The 24,175-nt window shown below is 36.3% G+C and overlaps 1 long non-coding RNA gene across 1 annotated transcript; it reads right to left on the bottom strand.

Annotated features, from left to right (window-relative positions):
* Positions 1–12,010: 12,010 nt before the first annotated feature.
* LOC142979182 (uncharacterized) lies at positions 12,011–23,890 on the bottom strand. Its single transcript, XR_012959817.1, has 3 exons — positions 23,684–23,890; positions 22,848–22,966; positions 12,011–12,326 (listed from the first exon to the last, which is right to left on the bottom strand). It is a non-coding gene; the product is annotated as an uncharacterized LOC142979182 (long non-coding RNA).
* Between the last annotated feature and the right edge of the window lie 285 nt (positions 23,891–24,175).

Genomic DNA, 24,175 nt, shown 5'->3' with positions numbered 1-24,175 from the left:
CGTGTCAGCGAAAAAAACACGTTTTTGTAAGTCCACAAAAAATGTTGAGGACCCCACATTGATGGAACAAACAAACACCAACCTTATTTTTCTCAAAATACGTCTCATATTTACTTAACAAACTATTTTACCTCTAAGATTTACCCGAAAATATTGTCATAGAATACTAAACTTAGTTCCTTTAGTCATAAATACTAAATTCGCTTGTATAAATGTATAGTTAGCGTCCCATAAGAATATTACCTGCGGGATATCCCATAAATAGTTTTAGTATAATCGTGCAAGTGCCAACCTGAGCTCTGGAGACAACCTGCTCTTGACGCACTCACAACTACTAATATAAAAGATATTCACAAATCTGAGCAGGTGATTAGATTTTTTTTGTTGCAAAATTTAAAGCTGGGTACTCACTTGACTGAACGACGTGTTGCAAAATTACAGTTAACTTTTCGCTCAAATATCATTATGACATAGAATTTTAAAAAAAAGTGCTTTGAAGATTTTTCATGTTTTTATAAACTGAAATGAAAGAAATAACAGAAAAATTAAATTATTTTCCATAAAGAAATATCACGAATCTTCGTGGAATTGTCGACTGTAGAGCATTTCTTGGAACTCTTGACGGACCCATGAGGTACACCACAGAAAAACAAATGAACGAATAGATATTTTACAGATATTCCTTATCCTTCCCATGACATTTCCAACAAGCCTGTACCTACCTTTACAATGTTTCACCATGCGTGGTATGGGGAAACGCCCTAAAACCGTTGGTTATTGTGTGATGTGTGTGTATTGTATGTGCCCGGGACACCATGGACAAGCAGCTATTCAATAACTAAGATAATCATCTCTGGTGCTCTGTGCAAGAGGCCGGGATTGCCCGGGGAGCCCGGGATGTCCCGGGAGCATTGTTGTGGTGAATAGTGGAACGGGAACGATCAGCTGATTCGTTTCCTTGTTACTTGTCTTTGTTAGAAATATGGGTAAGTGTAGCTGTACTGTATAAAAACGTTATCGGAGTGTGCGTAAAGTTCTGCCTTTAATCTCTTTAACAATAGAAGTTATATTATAGAAGTAACTGAAGCTACTTATTAAGAGTCTAAAGATCATGCACCAGAACTCTTGACTTGTATCTACGAGCAAAAGCAATGATTCTTTAAAATATTTCATTTTGACCATATTAAAGAAAAAGACGATAGATATTATTATGTCCGCGTTTTCGAATTTTCCAGTTAATAAAAGAACTATCACTGTATCTCCCCGAGAGTAATCCTAAACCCCTCCAGGCTCCATATTTTAATCACCTTATAGTTTAAGGCAAGGGACTTAATGCAGATTGAGATCAGGCCTCAAGTCTTTGCCAACCAAGACCCAGTTGGAGAAATGTACCAAATGTCTTCAAAAACTGTTGAAAAAACTTTTAGGCATGCAGGGTTATCTTACGACTATTTCCTTAACTGTCACCGTCACATAATATTAATCATATCGAAGTTTTCGGAATGCCAGTCTGATGCAAGAATCTACTACGATGACCTGATATGACGACAGTAGTCAGGTGTATATTGGCAAAGTTCACACCTGCAAGAGTTATTTAAAGAAGATGTCATAAGTACATAAATGTGAAGTAGGTACCTAGCTATATCGCGTGAAATATTTCCCTTCACCATAAAACCTGTAATAAGTACATTTATTGTCAAGTAAAGCCATGGTAACAAACAGTTAAAGACCGCAAAAAAACTTGGCAAAAAGGTCAAACAATACCCAACAAATAATAATTTAAACAACAATACAACCACTAATACGTTTAATGAAATGCTCAGTTGAACATCGCGTGTTGTTACTCTCGTATCAACCTATCATAATACTACATTTTTCACCTGCAAATTGCTAAATAATTACACTTTTAAATAGCTTTAGAACATTTGAAGGACATCGCAACGGTCATTATTCCTGTCTCACTTCACACAAGAAGATAGACAGAGATAGCACGCATGACGTCATGCTGTTGCTACGTTTGCTATCCTTGTCTCACTTGGTGTGTTGATGTATGTGCGTCCTTGTCGCCGGCGTCGGTAGACAGACTGTCGCCATCGAAGCATTGTGCCGTGACATTGTAAGGGCGAGCGTACATCATCGGTTCTCGGAATTTTACCACTTTGCGAGATCGTCCATTTTGTTACAATGTGTTTGCGGTCAGTTTTTTTGTAGTTAGTTACACTTCTGGTTATGTAAATATTATGCCTTAGTTTTTGTTGAACAGAACGAGTTGGTGTCATTAATATGTCGTCGGTTTATCTGCAACGCTAATTAAATTAGACCGATAAGGAGTATCTAATCAGTTGCCGAGTTTCATAATTAATGATTCTCTGTTGTTGACTGGCTGTTATATTAATAAGACCTCTTAATTTAAAAGAAAAATGTGCTTGCTAGACCTACACTACATAAAGACATCGCTAGTCTTTTTATAATAAATTTATTTTCATCAGTTTAATTTTACCTTTTATTATCTTCTTGGAACATTCTAGTACCTTTAACTTGCCAGGGGATTCCAAACATATACTACAAAAGTAGACAGATCTAGTAAAACTAATGACATGCTAATATCTCAGTTACCAAGTCGTTAAGGTACTAACTACTCTAAGTAGCCTACATACTGATATTCTCGTTAAAAATATTAGCCCACATTTATTAGCCTACTTTAAATAAGTCGGTACAGAAACAGCCCATTATGTATGTCAATTGAAACCGCAGCAGTAATTTATTTAACCATTACCTCAGCTCTGCAATTAGTTACAGAAAATTTTCCATACAGTCGTATGATTAACTGAATGACAGGAAAAATGTATGCCATCAAAAACATCCTGTAAAAAACCTCAAGTCTCGCAGCGTAAAAAGTGGTGAGATCTATGTAATACCAAGTCGATTAATCTGTTTAGTCTCTACTGAAAGGACCTTCTGTCTTAAGTTATTACATAAGTTATTATCATGCCAATATTAAAAATATTTCACGTTTAAAACAAATAAATCGACCTGGCCATCGCATGATTTGATTATTAGTATGTACCACACTGCACAGCATGACGGGCCAACAACCGAATTCCTCACTAGGGTCCTTCCGAATATAATGATTGAGATGAGTATCTTAAAGAAATTAATGCTCCTGAAATTTTAATGGCGAATTTGTGTTTTCATGCGATGACCAAGTCGATTTATTTGTTTTAAACGTGAAATATTTTTAATATTGGCATGATAATAACTTATGTAATAACTTAAGACAGAAGGTCCTTTCAGTAGAGACTAAACAGATTAATCGACTTGGTATTACATAGATCTCACCACTTTTTACGCTGCGAGACTTGAGGTTTTTTACAGGATGTTTTTGATGGCATCTCACTTCTTTTTGTAAAGCGAACATAAGTCAAATTTGTATGGAAAGACGGTTATTTTTTTCATAATTCAACATATTTTCCTATTGAAATGTTGTTCAGTTTCATAGGCTAAACACCCTTAAGTTATGCCTCATACAGTAGGTACCTATGTACACCTATTATTTTCTATTATACTACAGTAATAATTAATTCATTAACTGCAAATGTAACCTTGTAATCCTATATAAATGTATAAGATTACAAAGTTATTCTTGCAGTTAATGTATTTAGAAAACTGGACTGAAATAAGAAAATATTGAAATTTTCCCATGATTAAGATACTAAATTCTATTTGTATTCTAAATTTGAAGCTTCTAAGTCTGCTAGAAATGCCTTAGACTTTTGATGATCGGTGAGTCAGTGAGTCAGTGAATCAGTGAGTGACAAAATTCAAAACTTTAACAAGTTGTCATTCTTAAAGTTCTGGTTCAAATTGACTGAAATTTTCAATATACCGTGTTCATACAATGACTGATAAGTCGCTAAAAATTCAGGCTTCTTGTTTTATCCACAACGAAATTATAGGGGGTCGAAAATGGCCTGAATTGCTTCGAGAAAAGATGGTACGGCCGTGCCGTTTTTTTTTGCTCGACTTGCGGGGGCACTGCCGTGCCCCCAGATAATATTTCATTGAATCGGTTGCCTTTTTCAATAAACCCTATTTTCAATGAAAAACCAACCTTATAGCGTTAAACATAAGTTTGAAATTTGCTTGTGAAGTGATATAATTACCATTTGAAAGGACAAAAAACGCACGATGCCCGCTGACAGATTGTCTCAGTAAAGTTGGTGACAATTGAACAAAAAGCGTGATAAAATCATAATGAACTCATCGTTTAAGGACCCGCCTTGTATAATATAATATATGTAACGAACTGCAATATCATTAAATGGACCGGAGATTTACACCTCACGACGTTACGTAAATCTGTAGGGTAAATTTGCAAAACATACTTTCATATTTAGGACACCTAAGCTGAAGGGTAAGTGCTGAATTGACTAGACTTTTCCCTTAACAATCAATTATTAATGGGCGCTTTGTACTTCAGTCGGGTTGATAGAGTAATGGAGATAATCTCTTTGACTAATAAGCAATTTGAAATGCATCTATCGTTTCCATGTTTACAACTTGACATTTTCTAAAACAGAATATTATTATGTATAAGTAAAGTTTAATTGATATTTAGTCCCATTTTAGAGTCATGTGTATGTATGTAAATATTACACCTGCAGTAATTGCCCTATACACCTAATAGGGGATGAATATTCAAATAACCATTTTTATTCCATTGCTATTTTCAAGTTCAATATATACATACTCTACAAAACCCTAACTTAACTAAAACTTTTAAGAAAACTGCCTTGCAATGAAAATCAATTTATACACGAGTGGTCGTGTCGTGATCGTATCGTGTGCACTAACCTCTCGGTGAGGTCACCTCTAAGCGTGACCTTGGGTGGTTGTGTTCTCGGCCTAATATGAAACTGCAGCGAGTCGCGAGCGTGTTGCCATCCGCCGGCTTGTACAGCGTGACTCATAGCTGCACTTATAATAAGTAAGTATATTATTATAGGTAGTGTAGGTACATGTATGGTTAGTTTGTGTGACAATGAAGTTGGTTCTTTTGTATGAGGGGCGAGGGCATTGGTTGAAATTAATGATGTTCAGTGCCAAGTTCTAAATTATTTAAAAAAATGCAGGGAATTATGGGAAGGTACCTATGTATCGAAGATTTGAATATGGAGGATAGTGAACTTCTATAGTGATTCTTCAACTTTGTATTGAAACCAACGGCTAGCCAAAGGATCGCTAAAGTCAGCAAGCGACTCAAGGTTTGGAAGTCAACGAGAGAGGTCCTTGCATAGCAGTGAGATACAGCTGATATCTAGGCTACATTTTTTATCCAGAAATTCATAGTTACGGATATTTTATGTTAAGCGTAAGCAGTCGTCAAGACCAAGAGAGACTTCTAGATGGTAGGTACTGTTCCGTCTCAGAATAAATATAGATAATAATATAATCAGTGGGTTTTATAAATATTGTTATTATAAATCGTTATAAGCTTATAATACCTCACATTATTAATAGATATCTATTGTAACATTACAATATTTCCTCTCCTTGTGGAGTGCATGATACTTGTGAATTTGAAGCGAGTGTTAGTTCAAGGTTGACAATGTATTAGCGCGAGGTGATATGACTTAGACAGGTGATATAGCGATAAGAGGAGCGATCTTATGTAGCGATTATGAAAATCTATTTACTATGTTTGATACATTTCTGTAGTCTTTTTAGAAGAGAGAAGAGTGTCAGGTAGTATAGTTTAACCAAAGTCAAGCTCGTTAAGGGTTCCTAAAAAATATATAAAACATTTAAACTAAAACGGTAACGGGTAAACGGAAGGTATAAAACTCCTTGTAACGAATAGTTTACAGACATTGTTTAATATTAAAGTTATCGTAATTATGATAAAATATCAACCGTATAAAAAAGAAACAATCATTCAAAATTATTGCGTCATTCGTATTAAGTACGTAAGTAGCAACAATCGCTAATCGCTCCGCTATACGACCCGCTCATCGCTCCGCTCATCTCAATTTCAACCTTACACAGTACAATTTTGGTGTTGTGTTGCTATAAGGAAACGCACTGATATGAAGACCTTCAATCAGTGAGCGTATCAGCTGACCCCGCGATATTCGCACTGTTATCTTATCACCGGCGACAAATTCACTAATAATTGTCCTTCATCGTCTTACTACTGTTATGTCACTGATTATTACACTTCCCTGTTTTATAAGACAGTGATAATTACCAACGAAGGTTTTGGTACTTACACGTGTAGTATATTAAATAAGAATTCAGTACACAATTGATAAAGGTTTATTTTAGTTTTGCAAACTTTTATGAATTGTGTTGGTTTCATATGAAAAAATAATCGAAACTTGTTCAAATTCCCACTGTCAATGTTACCCAAATGATTCAAAGTTACCCAAATTGACCTTAGGTAATTATATTACTTATTTTGTCTAGGGGACTTTTTAAACATTCAAATAGCGGGCACAAAGTATAACTAGATTCGAAACGATGCTTGTGTTAAACGATTTAAACTCTCGCGACTTGTATACGTAATATTAAAATGTAACGGGTTCTAAACGCGATTGAAAATTAAAGGTAAGGAAACCTAATCTTTGATTTTCAATCGCGTTTAAGACCCGTTATATTGTAATAATTGATGATTGTGTAATCCTCAAATCACACAAACATTTGCTCCCCACGGTAATCGAACCCACGACTATGGCAGAGGCACGACATTTCTTCTACAGCTCAAGCAACACAAATTCTACCAAAATAGCTGAAGGTCTATTTACAGACTATAATCATCTTCAAGAACTTATCAAGCATACTATCTACTATCAGTGTCAAGCCGACACGTGTAACTCAGTCCTTGTGCAAGGATGTCACGAACATTCCACATATTGTATACATGTTGTACTAGAAGCCGCCCGCGACTTCGTCCGCGTGGAAACCGTTCCCGTCTAAATCCCAATCCCTCGAAACTCCGGGATAAAAAGTAGCCTATTTGTCTTCAGCTACCTACATACCAAATTTCATCGTAATCCGTTCAGTAGTAATTGCATGAAAGAGTAACAAACATCTATACATACAAACATACATTCTCACAAACTTTCGCATTTATAATATACTAGCTGACCCGCGCAACTTCGCTTGCTTATAAGAGAGAATGGGTCAAAATTTTCCCCGTCTTTGTAAAAATTTTTGCTGCTACTCTGCTCCTATTAGTTGTAGCGTGATGATAGCGTGATGATATATAGCCTATAGCCTTCCTCGATAAATGGACTATCTAACACTGAAATAATTTTTCAAATCGAACAAGTAGTTCCTTAGATTAGCGCGTTCAAACAAACAAACAAACTCTTCAGCTTTATAATATTAGCATAGATGTAGGATTAGATACAGATACAGGTACAGTGGGTACAGATACTAGGTACTGATCCTGCGCCAGATAGCGAGCAGTGTTGGATAATCAGTTATTTGTGGCGCTGACATCATTCACGGCAGCAAGCCAGCTTGGTGGTTACACTGCTGCAAAAACATAACGACTTGCCGTTCCATGTATGTACACCAAGCTTATGTGCTTTTGCGGATATTCTAGAGATAGCAGATTTCCAGAATCGATTTTACACATAGTAGGTACCCAGTAGCGAGACTTTCTATGTTCGTTGCTATCGACTAGCGAGCGTTTGACATAAAAAAATACTTAAAACTAATAGTTCCCGTAAAATACGCTAGAGGCGCTGATCAGTTTTTAATGCATCGATAGTGGTAGACAATCATTAATTATTATTATGTACTTCTACAATCTGACTTACCACACATACCCACTTACACACAAATATGAATTAAGTATTTTTTTCATATTTTTATTAATAAATTATTGTGTATGTCTCGCTCTGTCGTACAGTATGGAGTCTGTCCGTTACTCACGGGTAAGTAAAAACGAACATTTGTGCATTTGCATTGTCATCGCGATCAATTGTGTGCTAAATGACTGTTGTACCGCGCACCTACCGCGCACCTACCGCGCACATACTGTCACTAGGCAGTACGGTAGTGCCTTTGTTATAACATTACATGTAGCGCTTTGTCTTTTACGAATTGGTCTGATATTTCCTGAAGAACTTTCTGGTACTATTTGAGGCATAATGTTTCTTTGCGTAGGTACTGACTAATAATAATCTGGAAAACTAAGAATGCATATTCTTAAGTCCTGAAGTTACACTACGAGCAAACTAGGCATTGGCTAAATAATTTGTCTACCTTATATCGGAAGAAACAAGTATAGTGAACTTAATATTTTTAAATATCATTTTTTAAGGAATGCTTCAAAATGAATTCTTGAAGAGCCTCCTTGTTGTAAAGCAATAAAGCATGAAAAGCTATGCCCAAGTGGATTATGAACAGTTGTTGAGGGACGTCCCTCCATTTATATTCAATGTTTGACCCTCCGCCCTCCAGCCGCGGCTCGTAATGGATTAGAATGCAAATCGAAGCCCTCCCTCATCGGTCACTACTATTGATTCACTCTCTACTGATTGTTTTAAAGCTTACCTACTTAATATAACGCTGACCATCCTCAAATCCACTTACACATGCATTTAAAGCTGCGTTCAATTTTTCTTTGTTCGACGAATGAGTTACGATGTCGTTATGGACTGTATTTCGTGTTGGCTAAGTTGACTAGCTGACTCAACGATCGCTTGCTTGAACTATGAGGGAAAACATCACAAAGAAAAAACCTTGACAGGAAGAAAAGGCAGCAAAGAATAAGATCTTTAAAGGACAAGACAGAAGGTGAACCAACTTATACTAGCTCAGCGTGGTGGACTCAGGTTACAACTCATTCCGTGAAAGAACGATTTGCAACAACGGGTTAAGCATTTACCTATAAATCCACATCTAAGTTTAACCTTGAATTATAAACTGGCATGAAAGAATTCAATCAGAGCCGAACACGTCGATGACATAATGTTAGGCTCAGCGTGGCGGGCTCGGTGCGGGCCCGGCGCGGTCACGCTGCGGTCACGCCGCGGCCACGGCGATCAGTCGCGCTGATACCGGCTAATACATGCACAGTATTCACGCCGTGTGACGAACAACGTGCCGAGGAAATCAATCAGTCGAGCCACACTCTTGTTATTGAACTTGTTGCTACTACTGATCCTGAGGTCCCGGGTTTGATAGAATACGACTACTAGAGCAAACAATTCCTTACTCATCTTCAGTTGCCCGAGGATTTGAACGCCCTAGGATGTCGAGATGGGGTCTTTAGAAGTTGAAAAGAGACATAGCTTTTAATTAATTTGACAAGGTTTCAATGGCAATACGTCAGCCAAACTTTGCCTTCAATCTGGCTACGAGAGGAATTGATTTCTCTTTAGTATGTATCTAGTAGGTCTTTTCAAACAGTACCTACCTCGATCTCTACCACTATCGATTACAACCGGCTAGCTATCCAAAAATGTTGTATGAAAATTGGTTCAGCGCCTCTAACGGACGTCGTAGAAACTATTTTGGCAGTAAATTTTATATGTCAAACTCTCGATAATCGATGGTTCCAATTGTAGGGAATCGTGTTACAGATCACACGATACATCGACAGGTACCTTGGTTACAGGTAGCTTCAAACTTGATCACATGTAACAAAACAAAGATTAACTGATACAAGATTACGCCACGTGTAAGACAGTAGATTGTTTAAATGATATCATTCAAGAATTAGAAAAGTCAATATGTTAATCTATTAGCGTCGATATCGACCCCCTACCCGAGTAACGCGTGTTATCAGCGGCTAGCGGCTCCATGTGTTAGAGCAAGGTCGCGAGTGAGTCGAGTGACACATGCCGTGACGAGGCGTTACATAAAGAGGAATGTTATCAGCTCGCCGCTGACCTCGGCCTTGGCTGCAGCGCATTTCTCCCGCGCGACGAACCAGCGCACGCGCTAATACTAACTAGGGCTGTTAATAGGCATTCTATACGATTCTAGATCTATAATATGACACAGATATTAATCCCTATATGAAGATGGCTTTTGATTGTTTGATGTTTTGGCTTAGGTTTCACCTCCAGTAGACGACCATTATGAATTCTGTATGTAAGTCAAAAAAAGCCTGTGAAAGTTATTACAATACGATCATAGTGATGAAAATGTTCAGCTTTCAAATAAGATTCAAGTTGTCCTGATACATAGAGTAGAAATAAGAGACCTTATTAGTAAGCAATGCCTAGCAAGTAGGAAGTTTGTTTTGACTTTTAAGGTTTTCAAATAGCCGTCTTTCAAGGCTTCTACATGTGCACCAAAAGCATTTTCGTTTTCACGTTTGATCTTAACTTTACCTTTTAGCTAACGAATCATTTAATAATATTGCCCTCCACTTAGACTGGGTATAATCACAGTATTAGTGTTAACCCTATAACAAACACATTGTGATTGTACACAACATAACACCAGTATGTGTCATCAGTGCACTTGATTTATTATTATTTACTATTTGTTCAAAACAGGACAATTGCACGGAATCTAGACAATCCAGTGAATGTAGTCAATGTACTGCACCATGACAGTAGGACAGTTATGACATTTAGTGATTTATTCATATGCAGGGCCCGTAGAGCAATATTGTTTACAAAGAGAGCAAAAAATATACCAACGATAGAAAAATTGGTATGTAATAAAAAGGTTGATGGAATATTATAATATTTGTTTTTATTCCTACAGTAACGCTATACCCATAGGTGTGTAGGCGGAGTATACGAAGTACACCCACGTTTGGTCGTTGGTTCGGTGTTGTATGGAGGGATTCGGATTGTTAGAAACATGACACGTTACAAATACTAGAGTAATTCTAGAAAAATGCAATCATTCTTTCATCTACCAGGAAAGCAAACCCAGTACTTATGGTCGGCAGCCACATCCAAAAACCAAGACAACACTTGGAGAAATTTTAATTCCTTCATAACTTAACACTTCTTTTCAACCTTGACCATCTTCAAGGACATTATTTCTCCTTAAAATGCGTCGCTGATAGCTCACAATCAGTCTAAACAATCACTGTGACATAACGAATGTGTGTGTGTGTGTATGTATGTGTGTTTGTGTGTCTGTCTATTGTTCACAATATCAGTGTGTTGCATCAGGCGGTGTTCGATAGATAGCGATTATGATCACACGACGCTCAGATGTGACCGGCATCACTGATGGAAAGGCTTTTTTTTCTACGTAATTATTATTAATTATAGTGTAATGGTATTCATGGCTGACTCCATGAAGTCTTTGCCAATGTGATTCCTTTTATAGCTTAGTGTTTATTATGCTCTATGTTAAGTGTGTGTGCTTTCGACAAACCTGAACGATGTAGCCCTCCCTAGCATCCAGCAGCAATAAACTGCCGACTCCTACTGAATTGCAATGCGCAAGCGTTTCTTTACCATGTTTCATCTACAATTTGCGGATTAACGGAAAATAATGGCAAAATGTACAATTCAGATGAAATCTTAGATTTAATACAGTTTATATTCTTATATGTATAGTATTAATAGAACTTTTAAATGAGATTATGTATTTATTAAGAGTTAATTGGGTAGTTCTAGATTGACAAGAGGAGCCAAGAATTCTGTAGCTCGATATATTCAGCTGTCATCAGAAAAATGTGAAGGCACCGAGTAAATTTTGAGTTGGGCTCAGGAAAATACTCGCTCAATTCCTCAATTCTATTTAAAATGTGACAAAAAGTCCCCGGAACAGTTGCACCCTGCAGTCTGCAGTCAGCAGTGGGCACGTCCAAAATAATTAGTTTTGTTGTAATTTGTGCACCGTGAAGGCTACACGAAAGAGTTCGTTTTTTGTGAGTACTAAGTACTGTGACTGTACAATACTGGTTGAGAATGTTCTAGAAATAATGCACTTCAGTTCCCTCTCTCGTTCTCTTTCTATTTGATTTAAATTGAAGACATAGGTTCATTAAAGTGAAATACAAAAAAAAAATGAAACGCTGCTATTACTAAAAACGTAGAATCCGTAACAGAAGGATTCAACCTTAATTTTTTTGTGGCATATAAGTGTCCTGCTTTCTTTAACCGACGACTTAATTAAAGCCTATAGGAAATTTCAGTATGTATGTACATGTATGGTATATCTCAATCTCTGCCTGCTTCACGGGTACATTTACGTACACACTTCCAAGTATCGCAAGTTATTCTAGATTCGTACATTATTCGTGATCTCGTTCGAGCTCAGAGCTGTGCTGCATTCGTTCCAGTTGGTTCACTTTATCGATGACTCACATTTATAACGTGACAATCGCCTTAAAACTGTAAAAAACAAACGTAATTAAGCCACTCGGACACGTTTATATAATATGCTAAACTTTCAATAACCTTCAGTGTTTTTTCTCCCTCTAAAAGGTACGGTAGCGAGCAAAAAGTTCCCGACAAAAAATTGGACACCGTAAATGTCAATTATAAAACCTTTTTTTGTCCCAAGTTTCGGGACAGTTGGCCCGAGGAAGTTTGCACGAAGATTGGAATAAGAAATTAACTGGGATTGATGGAAATAGCAGTTTTTATATAAACCTATATACCGACCAACTGTTATTTGCTGAAGTGGAGTTTTGTATTTCGGCTTCAGAGATTGGACGCGACAGATTGCAGCGGGGACTCGGTGGCTAAAATGGTACGCAGTAAAACTGTCCGTTAACTTATTTTATTGACTGCGGGATATTTGTCGGTTTAAATCCAACGTAGTTGAACCTGGTCGGTGACATTACTAGAAATACGACTTTGAAAACGTATTTTATTTAGTTCTTAATCTAAATAATTGTCTTGAAAAAAGGTCAGGTGCATAGTACTCGTTATCGGCGATCCTGTATGACAAAATGTATGAAAGTGAATGATTTTGTAAGGACCATACCAAGTGGCGTTCTTTGATCTCTGCCTACCCCTATAGGAAAAAAATGTGATATTATATATGTTTGTACAAATAATCTTAATAATAAGTAGACATACAAAGGTCCTAACGAGACAAAACAAGAGGAAACTAGTACAAAAAGTATTATAATTCAGATCTCGCAGATCCTTACGTTATAATTATCTTAGATCACATTATTATTCCGGACACAGCAAGGAGACTCAATTGTCGTTAAACAACTACAGATTAATCGCTAAGTAACACAATAGGTAGGTATTGTACGTATTAACAAGGAGGCTAAATGTATCTAGAAGAATATTTATTATTTTAGAAGGAGGAAGCAGATTAAGAAGAGTGCTACAGCTACATTACACTATAGGTTTTTCCTGTCATCGGACGGGTATCCCATTGAAAGTAGTCGTAAGTTATATTCCTTGTCATGTTTCGTGTTTACACAAAGCTTTCTGTCAGATGTAATTATATATCTGTTATTCAAAGTTATGGAAATGCTAGAAACAAACTAAACTAAAATTAATGAAACAAACTAAAATTAATGAAATACTAAAATGGCTGGCAGGCTACAAAATTTAATACAAAACGGCCTCTTGATTATTTTATGTCAAAGACAGCATTAGAAAAAAGTTTTTTTTACGTGATGTACCGAAGCTTATGTTTCCCTTTGTTGCTAGCGATGCCATAACAATAGTACTAGTGGGTGCTCCTCCATACTATTATTACAACACCATAATCAACTAGCCATCGCTCCGAGACAATACATGTTTTTACCACTCACCTTACATTTAATTATTCTACGCGTGCCTTCAACAAAAAACTTCTCAACTATAGCTATGACGTCACACGTAATCCATGGTGTAAACACCATCCCACGCACTTGGTTACTAGTAACTAGTTACTACCCCCCCCTCCCCCTTTCACCATGGTACAAAAACACCATGAGATGAACAAAAAATGTAACATAAGCACTCATGGTGATGTTGACGTCATCGGTCTGATGAGAGGGCAAAAACTAAGCTATCTAGTATTTTAGAGATCCTCGTAGTGGAATGACAAACCGTGAGGGCCGCAACAGTAAAATTTATCAAATTCAACTGCTTATGACCACTTGAAAGACCTGCGATTATTCGCAAAGCTCAAAACTGTCTTTCATTTTCACAAAAACGAAATGACTTTCCGAACAACCTAACCTCATATTATTTAGAATCGAAAAGAAATAAATTACTTAATATACTTAATAAAAGAAAAGATACCTCACCATTTATATCATAAATTAATCTTCAAGCAATATAACGAATGAGGTTTCCTTACCAGAAAAATAATCTCAGTATATTTTCAAGAAAGTTATTAAATTATAACATTGCTGTTCGTAGAATACAAATTAACTGGAAACATGATAAGGGCTCAATTAACTTTCAGTCTAGATACAAACTGTCTTCAAAAGTCGCGTAAGCTCTGATCAGTAACGTGTTTTGTCACTTTCAATCGATATCAAATCATATATTCACTTAGGTAATTTTTTGACACATGATAGCTATTGCAATTACTGAACCTACCACTAGCTCGGAAAGGGGGTAGAGCCTTATGAGAAGAGCTAGCAAGAAACAAACGGCAAGACTGCATATGAGTAAAAAGACAAAATAATCTTTCACTTCAGGAAGTTTCACACGACGTTTTAATGAAAGACTGAAAGAACATAACACTTATTTCACGATTCGCTCTTGGCTATATTTTTTCAGCCATCACTATTAATAATATCTCAGTAAACAGGATACAGTGAGAGATATTTCGACATGCGAAATTACAGACCACAATAAAAAACCATGATTATTATTAAAGGAAATGTACCATCATTACGACATCCTATGGACTCTACTCTCGCACTTTTTTTTTATCGCAAAAAGTACTGTTATATGTTTACAACTGGTGATCATCACAACAAACCTTAACACTTAGAAAATAAGGTTGAATTTTAAATGTTTGCATATTGTGTGTTGGTAAAGTTAATATTGTTAATATTCAGCTTCGACTAGGCACTGTTGGTATGACATAATGCTACAAAAAACTATCAAGTCAAGGTTTCGAATCAGTTGATGCAAAAAAACTGTAACCATGGCAACGAGTCCACCGGCAAACGGGTTCTTATCGAGATCGACACTCGTTTACTCACCGCGCCGATAGATGGCGTTAGACGTTGAAATGTAACAAAGGCTTATGTATTATTTGCACGATTTTATTGAAAATTATTATCAGATTTTGCAGTACGATTTACTTAAACGATTTGAATAAAATTGTACTTGATTGTTATGTAAACGGTAAATAATAATAGAAGATTTTGCACTGATTTGATTTTATTTTTGGAAACTTAATGTAAAATAAATCTACATCTAAATTTGTTTTTAGTATCTGATATAGATAGAAGAAAAAGTAATCAAATTGCAGTAACTGCAAGCAAGCGAAGTCTCCAGTACATTCTCGTCTAAAGAAATGAACAAAATAAAATAAATAGAAAAATCTATTACTGATCCTTTTTGTACAAACGTTATTAGTTTGTAAAGCGAAATTGATTTAGCTACCGGTATTTTTTGTGTGACGATCAGCTACTGTGGCCACAAGATCAGTATACAATGCAGGAAATGAAATTTTACTACTGACGATATTAACAAATATTTATGAGTGTTAATTTTTGTCTCCTAGGTCGACCAATAGGCAGTCTATTAAATCTAAATGACACTGACTTTTCCTACAGTTTTTAAAGCCTAGTGCAGGCTCTTAGTTAAATATTAATCGATAGAAAATTATCCCTTTCTCAATGACACAAAGGACAATTTTCTCGGACGAGTAATCCCTGTATGTATTTGGAACTGGTCAATGTTAGGTTCAATATGAATTAAATCCTTCCAATTTCCATAAAGTCTGGTACCCCTAGCCCAGTAGCAGTAGTGTCAGGTAGCAACAGTCGCACAGAGTCGCACAGTAGCTGAGGTGTGACAAAAAGCGCGCAGTAATCAATTTCGTTCGGTTACATTTAACAATTTGCACAGTATGCCGCCGCTTTTTACAACGGCGATGTGACCGCCGGCATTCAGATTAGGTTTTAATTTAGGAGATAAATTGAGTTGTGTGCCTGTAAGCTAGCTAATTGAATGCTGCATGGTGTGCATGAAAATCACTAGTACAAATTCAATGATCGAAAAACCTAGCTCGTGAGGTATTTTTTTCCACGATATAATCTATTACTGAACTAAATCATACCTAAATCGTTTTACCCGTTTTGAGGTGTTAGATGAAAAACAAGAACACACCCACATTAATATTATTAGTTCGTTAAATGCTAGTTTTCCGAATCTAGATTGAATTTAGAGTACGACTAGTTCAAATGTGGATGTAGCAGAATAAGATCGCTAGTATTGGCGTTCTTTAGTCTCTGACTATATCTAAAACCACATGGTTTTATTTCTGTTTCAATGGGTAATCTACTATCAAAGTAAATGAGGCAGAGTTCCTCCATTTATTTATACGAACCAAACAAATAGTTACAAAGTCAGGTACTTGAAATATTTCGTATTATACATTAGAACAGAATTACTTCAATGAAGATATATCCATACAACAAATCTCTTTGAAATACAATGTAGTTAATGTACGGTGTCAGTAATATCAGCTGATAACTTATATAAAGAGTTAGTTGTACTCTATCAATAGCAATGTACTGTAAATAGATGTTGAAGTACTTTACTATGTATCATATCTTCAGTATTAGTATTCGTTTCTGTCATAGAGTAAGCCATTTTTAATAAGTAAGTACTCAAGACTTTGGAGGAGAAGGTTGGTATTGAATTTTATCACTTTTCGTAACAAGCTTAAACTTTATTTTGTCAAAAAATATAAAGCGATAGAGCTTTTTTGTGGAATTGGGCCTTCAATTTCACCATTAAAGGAAATAAGAAATTATAATACACCCAACAGTGTTGATAAACATCACTGTGAGTGTATATTACGTACGGAATCCCAACACATGATATGAATAGTTCCTAGATTTATAAAACAATTGTTAAATCACTTTATTCGTTCAGTTCCACAATAATCCAGTTAGCTATAACACAGTATTGAAACAGCCGCCTCACACCACTATAAGTCAGTAGGTCCCAGAAATCGAACCCGTATTACATCGTAAATCAACGCGCTCCTAAAACGGGAGCCCCACTATAAACCTAACTGCTTCACTTCTTACATTTACTAAACCTCTAACAAACACACTAGCAAAACGACATACAACGCAGATAAATTACAAACGAAACACAGCCCTATCAGAAGGCAATAAAATGTAATTTTAAGAATCAGTTTATCTAAAACGAATCTAAAGTCCAAAATGTTTTTAATCCACATAGCCAAGCAAGTAGCAAATAACTCTATCCTTGTAAATTAAGGTTCAGAGTCGTGCGCTCATGTTCGGTGGTTAAGGCAAGACTACACAGTGTATGGCAACGCGATAGATTAAAGCGTAAACAAGTTGGTCTGATTTAGACGCGTGTTGACGTATGGAGAAGGAAATACTAGGGATATATTTATTATATAACTGTTTCTGAAACTAATTATATCCAGTAGAGGAGAAAATTTCGATACATTTTGATCACGATCGCTTTCACGACATGAATAAATGTACTAACTAGTTATTTATATGAATCCGATTACAATTCCATGCGGCAATATGTTTGAATGAAGCAAGGGAAGTTTGTAAAGATCACAGCGGCGTTCTTTGTTCTCTGCCTATCATTATGGGAAATAGGCGTGATTTTATGCTTTTGAAATAGTAACTCGATGCTAAAATATGGAATTTTAAGAAAGAATTGGTCTTGAGTCAAATTCTTCGTTTTTGTTATTTTCATTGGATTGACGTTATTTGAGAAATTCTAGCGACATTTTCGACAGACTAAGCGTCAAATACTTTCGGTTGAAAAATTGAAACTAGGTATTGTTTCAGACGTTAAATCGGTGTTAAAACAAACTTTACTAAAATCTCACACAAGCAGTGTTACCACAGCTACACGGGCGACAAGCATTATTAGGTACACAGACGCGATTGTGTTGCCGACTTGCAAAGGAAGCAATTTAGTTTTGGTTTATCAAATGGTCAATAGCCTTACCAGTAGCGACCAGTTTTAGCAGAAAATCTCTGCCGTTTGATTTTCGAAACTGATAATGTAGAGATCTTGCTGTGAGCTGTGGAATTATATTTGCCACAAGAATGGTTCATGGTCTCCAAAAATATCAAGATGGATCACAGGCTTGACGAGAAAATGATAAGAAAATCACCTTTGAGGCAAATTGGGGTGTATTCCAATATTCCCATAGATGGGGAAGCTCAATGTAAAAATTTTAAAAGAGTATTTGCTTTCTTTTCTCCTTTGGAATCGTAATTTCTTCACATATGCCTTTATAACAATCAAATCTCCCATACATGACATTGGTAAATGCCCTCATAGATTCGCAATGGGCAGTTGCAATAAAAAAATATTTTTACCAAAACCTTAAACTCTCAGTCTAGATTCTATAACCTGAGACCTACATAGCTAAGTGAGTTGCATACACAACTGACAACAGTGTGTGCACTGTATCTGGTTACCGCTCGCCTTGGGCCGGCTGTGACTCACCCCCCCCTCACCCCCCCTCACTCCCCGGCGAGCCCGTAGACGAGTCGTCGCCGGTGTGTGTCACGTGGACGAGCCGCGAGCTGCACCGCTGCACGTTGATAAAGACTCGTACATATACACATATCGTATGCAGATCTTAAATAGATTCTGTACAACTGATCTTTGCTGGTGGTAAATTGGATTTATGCTGTTTGTGAATTGTGAAGGTTCCTAGACATGTAGAGAATCCACCAAGAAAGGTATAAGAGCTCTTGTGGGATTGGAGATGAAAGAGATATCAGCTGATTTGTTACTTTTCGATCAACTTGCAAAGTCTTACCGCTGCTGTATATTTTGCTGTAAATTGATACAAATTACTATATTTAAGTCTATTTTAAGCAGCTTAGATGAAGCAAATGGATCAAACAGGCTAATTTTCTGCATTGAAATAGAGTTTACGCTACGTATTTAAAAAACTGATTCCGTTCTGTTCTACCGTTAAGAGCTTTATTGCAGTACAGTGCACGAGTACTAATGTAAAACAACAACAGCTTCAAATAGATGGGACAAGTAAATAGTAGTATTTAAGTGAGTGCACGTCCTAAGGCATATAGCCGGCAAGTAACAAGTGGCACTCAGCGCGCTCAGTAACGATCTACAAACCGTTTGTGTTCGCTGCCATTTGTGAGAGCACGGAGAACTAGTCGTTTGATTCCTACACAATATGCAACACGATACATATGCTACAGACGCTACAGACGTTGTAGAGGCTTATAGACATGGTATATTACTTTGTATGTCTGCATATAGCAACCAGTTGCAAACGTAGAAAGCAAAAGAAAAAAATAACTAAATGCAAGGAGTGCGGAAGATGTTTTCAGACACTACGGATTTTACTTTTTGATTTCTAATTCAAAGTGTCTTTTGAATTGCTACGTTGACTGTCTTCATTAATTTGTCGTGTTATTTTGTCTTTTTTTGTAGTTTCAAGATTGTAAAGAAATTACGGTATCCGGTTACAATTGCAGCCTAGGGTCTTGGATTCGTTTCGCAAAAGAAACACAGATGTGTGATGAATACAGATTGTTCCACCAAGAGAGACGAATATCAAATCGCCCACAAAATCGTTCTTACTTTAGAAGTTTCCAGAATATCGTACCATTGCACATTATCATATAGGCATATAAACTCTCATTCATAGTCAGTCGCCAAGCCGTCTAACAACACAAAATGATCCCATGACCGCACAATACTGTAATAATCCTGAACAAAATAATTAGTTCACTTTAAACTAATGTCAGTGGCCATTACCCGTGTCAGGCACAATGTGATGACGTCACACGTGACCTTCACAACTGTCAAGTTCATCAGTACAATGACCTTACACCAACCAATGTTACTTGACCCCTCCTGAATGCTGAAACTCGAACAGCTTAATAGACTGAAAGGGTCTTGTTATGTTGGTTGATGTTGATTGAAGATGACACGTCAAGGTATTAATTATGGTGTCGAGATACCATTGATTATGAAATGATGGAGAGCATTCAACGTTTACGATGTTTTGTTCACTTTAATTATAGGGATAAAAGCAGCTGGTTCGTGATTTCGAGAGAGATATGAAAATATTTAATACAGTTTGCCTGGATCTTTGCAAGTGATGTTTTATAGTTTCTGCTTACTCTTGCATGAGATGTGTAGATATGGAATAACTAACCATTTTTGATAAACTAAAGTTTTGACCGATTACGAAGTGAACCGATATACGTTATACACGTGAAGCCGACTGCAGTCTACAAGGATCCATTCGCGGTTCGGACATAGTGTTACAACTTTTCTTGATTTTTTGTTGGCAACTCAGTTAACTGTGGCTAATAATGTTTACTCTCTTTGCATATAGATTACACATAAACCGCCACATAATTCTCCTCTTTTATGTTGCAACTACTCTCACAAACTCAATATCAAAAGGTCGTACACTCATATTCCTAAAACCCAGTCATTATCTCCGAAGCTAGACTAAAAATAGAGTTCTAAACAGAGCCATACAAAGCCTAAAGAGTAGTCGACACAAAGGGCTCGACTCCGAGGGCTCTACACAACTAGAGGACACTTGCAACCCGTCGCTCTACTGTGTAGAGTGTAGAGACGGTGAGAGAGAGATCCGATGCTGTACTGCTCTAACCAAGGCTTAAATATAGCGCTATTTTCTACAGTCGGTAGTATATTTGACATTTAAAATTACTTGACATGATTAAGTTCTCTCAAAATGCACTAGGGGCGCTAATCTATTTTCCATATTAAATATGTCGATGGCTACTTAATACGATGATGTTACTAGTAGGTAATTGCCCTTTGGTATATTTGTGGGTCTCTGAAATCAATATGCATTCTCGTTTTTTGTAAGTATTTACTAATAACAACCCCTTCACGTATGCCTATGTTTCAGATCTGAAAATATCATGTAAAAATTTGGTATCTTCTGGTCTGACATAATCGAGATTTTTGAATCCCCAGATTCACACACAAACACACACAATAGTCGCTCCCCACAGCCACTACGTTACAGTAACTAAAAAAAACACACTGAAAACACTAACTATGCAAATTTTCGTAACCAGATGAAAATAAGGCACATTTTCATTGTGCGAACAAAGCTACAAAAATAAACATGACAACATTATCCATATAGAAATTCAAATATATTTGTACATAAACATATATTATTATTATAATAACAATTACAGATGAATCACCGGTGTATATCAGCTATAATAATGGAAATAATATTTATTACATAACGAGGAAAATTACCTACACCGTAGTTAGCAACCGTTTGTGTTTATTTAAAATTTAATTAATAATACAAGTAAATATGATCAAGGACATTTTAATATTAATATTATAAATGTGAAAATAATTGACTAGTATGTTTTTATGGCTGAAGCGGGTACATAAAGGTAAAAATATACATATTATTGAGTCCTGACATGAGTCCTGATCAATCGTATTATTACGGAGATCACTACTTTTGTAACCTCGTGTGTCTCTTGCCATGAGAAACTTAAACGTCTCATACGGGTTTAGGTCTTTACGACTTTTACTCTGGCCTTTTCATGGGTATGGTGTTTCGTATGGGAGGTTTTTTCTACCAATCATGCTATTATATGAAGTACAGGGTGGTAAGCTTTATTTGTTTTTAACAACCTCAGATGCACAGGTAAAAGTGATGAGGTACAGGACTATAATCCTAATCAAAAGATGCAATTTAAAAAAATATATATAGTAGGTGTACCATTAGCATGATAAATCGTATGCAACACACACAACACACGTCGCATCGCATCAGTGGCCACCGAACAATACGCATTGTTCTCAACCACTAAGCAACAGTTATACCTACCGGTGCACACAATATACCTACTTCAATGAACTATTTAAAGACGCCGCACATTACTCAACTAAGTGTAGCACTCAATTACTTTATTCCTTGTACTTTAAAACAACCATACACACATTTAAAAACAAACAAAAATACACCTTATAACAATAGCACTAAGAGTTGCAACAACTGTAATAATAAGTTAGTTTTTTGACAAAGGTGTTCCATTGACAACACAAAGGAATTTAAACTTTATTCTTAAGCCATAAGGTGTTATTTTCTAATGGTATTTAATGCAGATTTAATTACAGAAGTATGTAAACACGTGTTATAGATGGCAGTGTTTTGTTTGATTGTTTGTTTGTGAGTCATGGAGGAAACAAAAGATATTGGACGTTTATCATCGGATGTTCTTGCAGTAATTGTTTAAAGACGTTGATGTATTGCACATTTACAAACGTGAACATTATTTATAATTATATATGGTGGCTTCTGTAGGATTCAATGCCAGCTTAAAATTTACCTTGCTCTGAAAATATACTTCAGTGCAATTGTTTAGCAAGAGTTTCCAATTATTCTCGGGTCTAGTGAAAAAAGTTTAAATTGTGTTTTCTGGCCCTACCTAATTTTGATTTATTAATTAAAGTACGATCTAGAAATCTATTTGAAAGTGTGAATAAGAGTTTTGAACACTAGTATTCTGGACCACCATCTTTCGATTCTGTATTAGGAGTCTTGATTAAGTCTAAATATTGTTCGATTAGTAACTATCGAATTCAGTACATCAATAAAGGAACAAAAGCCTGAAACTCGGGGACTAAACTAAGTATCTATCTTTGCAATCTAAAAAACAGTTATTACCAACTTAAGACTATAAAGCCAGTTAATTTGCAACTTACATGAAACAAACGTGTTTAGTGTTAGTCCGTTAGTCGGCTGCGGGGTGTGTAGGATGTGGGGGCGCGGCGTGGATGCTGCGGCTGACGAATGACGACGTGATGCCGGCTCCGGACGTCGTCTGTAAACAACCAGATAACAGCATACATTCATACATTGTCTCGTTGTCATTGTACCTGGGTTCTGCACGAGAAAACTAACTGGATAATGTGAGGATCTGATGAATGATTAGTAGGATCATAGTTGCTCATTGCTTGTAGAAATGTAACAGTCGGAAACAAATTATCACCAATCCAATGTGTCCTTGGCTTACCTGATCTCATTATCAATAAATAAGTTAGGTCACAGTGTGCTAAATAAAGAAAATATAAAACTTTGTGAGCCGAAATAAACACTAAAAGCAACTTTTATATCTTGACCTAAAAATAACAAAAAACTTAAGGTCACAGAAATATCAGTATTTATAAGTATAAAACCGGAATCCTTAAATTCCATCAGATTAGATATTTTTAACACGTCTTATATTATGTCCCCATTAGTAGGATCTCGAAGGCACCTCACAAACGTGTACAAGTTTTATTTGATGCAATAAGGAACCCTAAATACGAGCTTTCGAATTAAAATTGATGGAGGCACCAAAAAATATAATAAAACTTGCAACGTGGAGGGAAAGGTGCTCACACACTGGACCAACTGAAGAACATGTTACACTGGGCTACAAACGTGAAACGCATCTACAGAGGATCATCTAAGCTTTAAAATTAGGAAACTATACACAACAGTGTTGGATAGACTGCTTGAATTTTCGTCTAAAATAAGCTTTTAATAACTTACGTACCATTATTTTAGGCAACATTTAAGACGATATCTTCAATTCTAAACTGGAGTTTTGTGATTTGTTACACCGCAGTGTGTTGCAACCCTACTCCCTTACAAGATAAACGATAAAGCCATGGCTATTAATTCTGCGGGAGAATAATAAAAATAAAAAAGCGAGTTATAAAAAGTGTTGAGTAAAAAACCGTAGCCGGACCGGTCGCCGCTCGCTACCGGGCACCCGCCACCGGACACTGAGACACACTGCCTTAAGGCACAGTACACATTGTTCATCACTACTATGTTTCACATATACCATGTATTGAAACATTCAAGCTCATATGCGGAACGTTATTATTTTTGTGTCTAAGTAGTGGAGAGTGAAATTAGTAACTACATTTTATTTGATGTTTAGCAATAGATCACACTTTGGGAGGGATATTTTTTACTTTTGGGTTAGCGCTATAGTTTGATATTAATAGTTTGCTCCAACAATCAACATGCTTAAGGACTA

The sequence above is a fragment of the Anticarsia gemmatalis genome, chromosome 16, assembly GCF_050436995.1.
Source record: "Anticarsia gemmatalis isolate Benzon Research Colony breed Stoneville strain chromosome 16, ilAntGemm2 primary, whole genome shotgun sequence".
NCBI lineage: Eukaryota > Metazoa > Arthropoda > Insecta > Lepidoptera > Erebidae > Anticarsia > Anticarsia gemmatalis.
The sequence above is the reverse complement of the archived record's forward strand: the minus strand, read 5'-3'. Positions and strand labels throughout refer to the sequence as shown.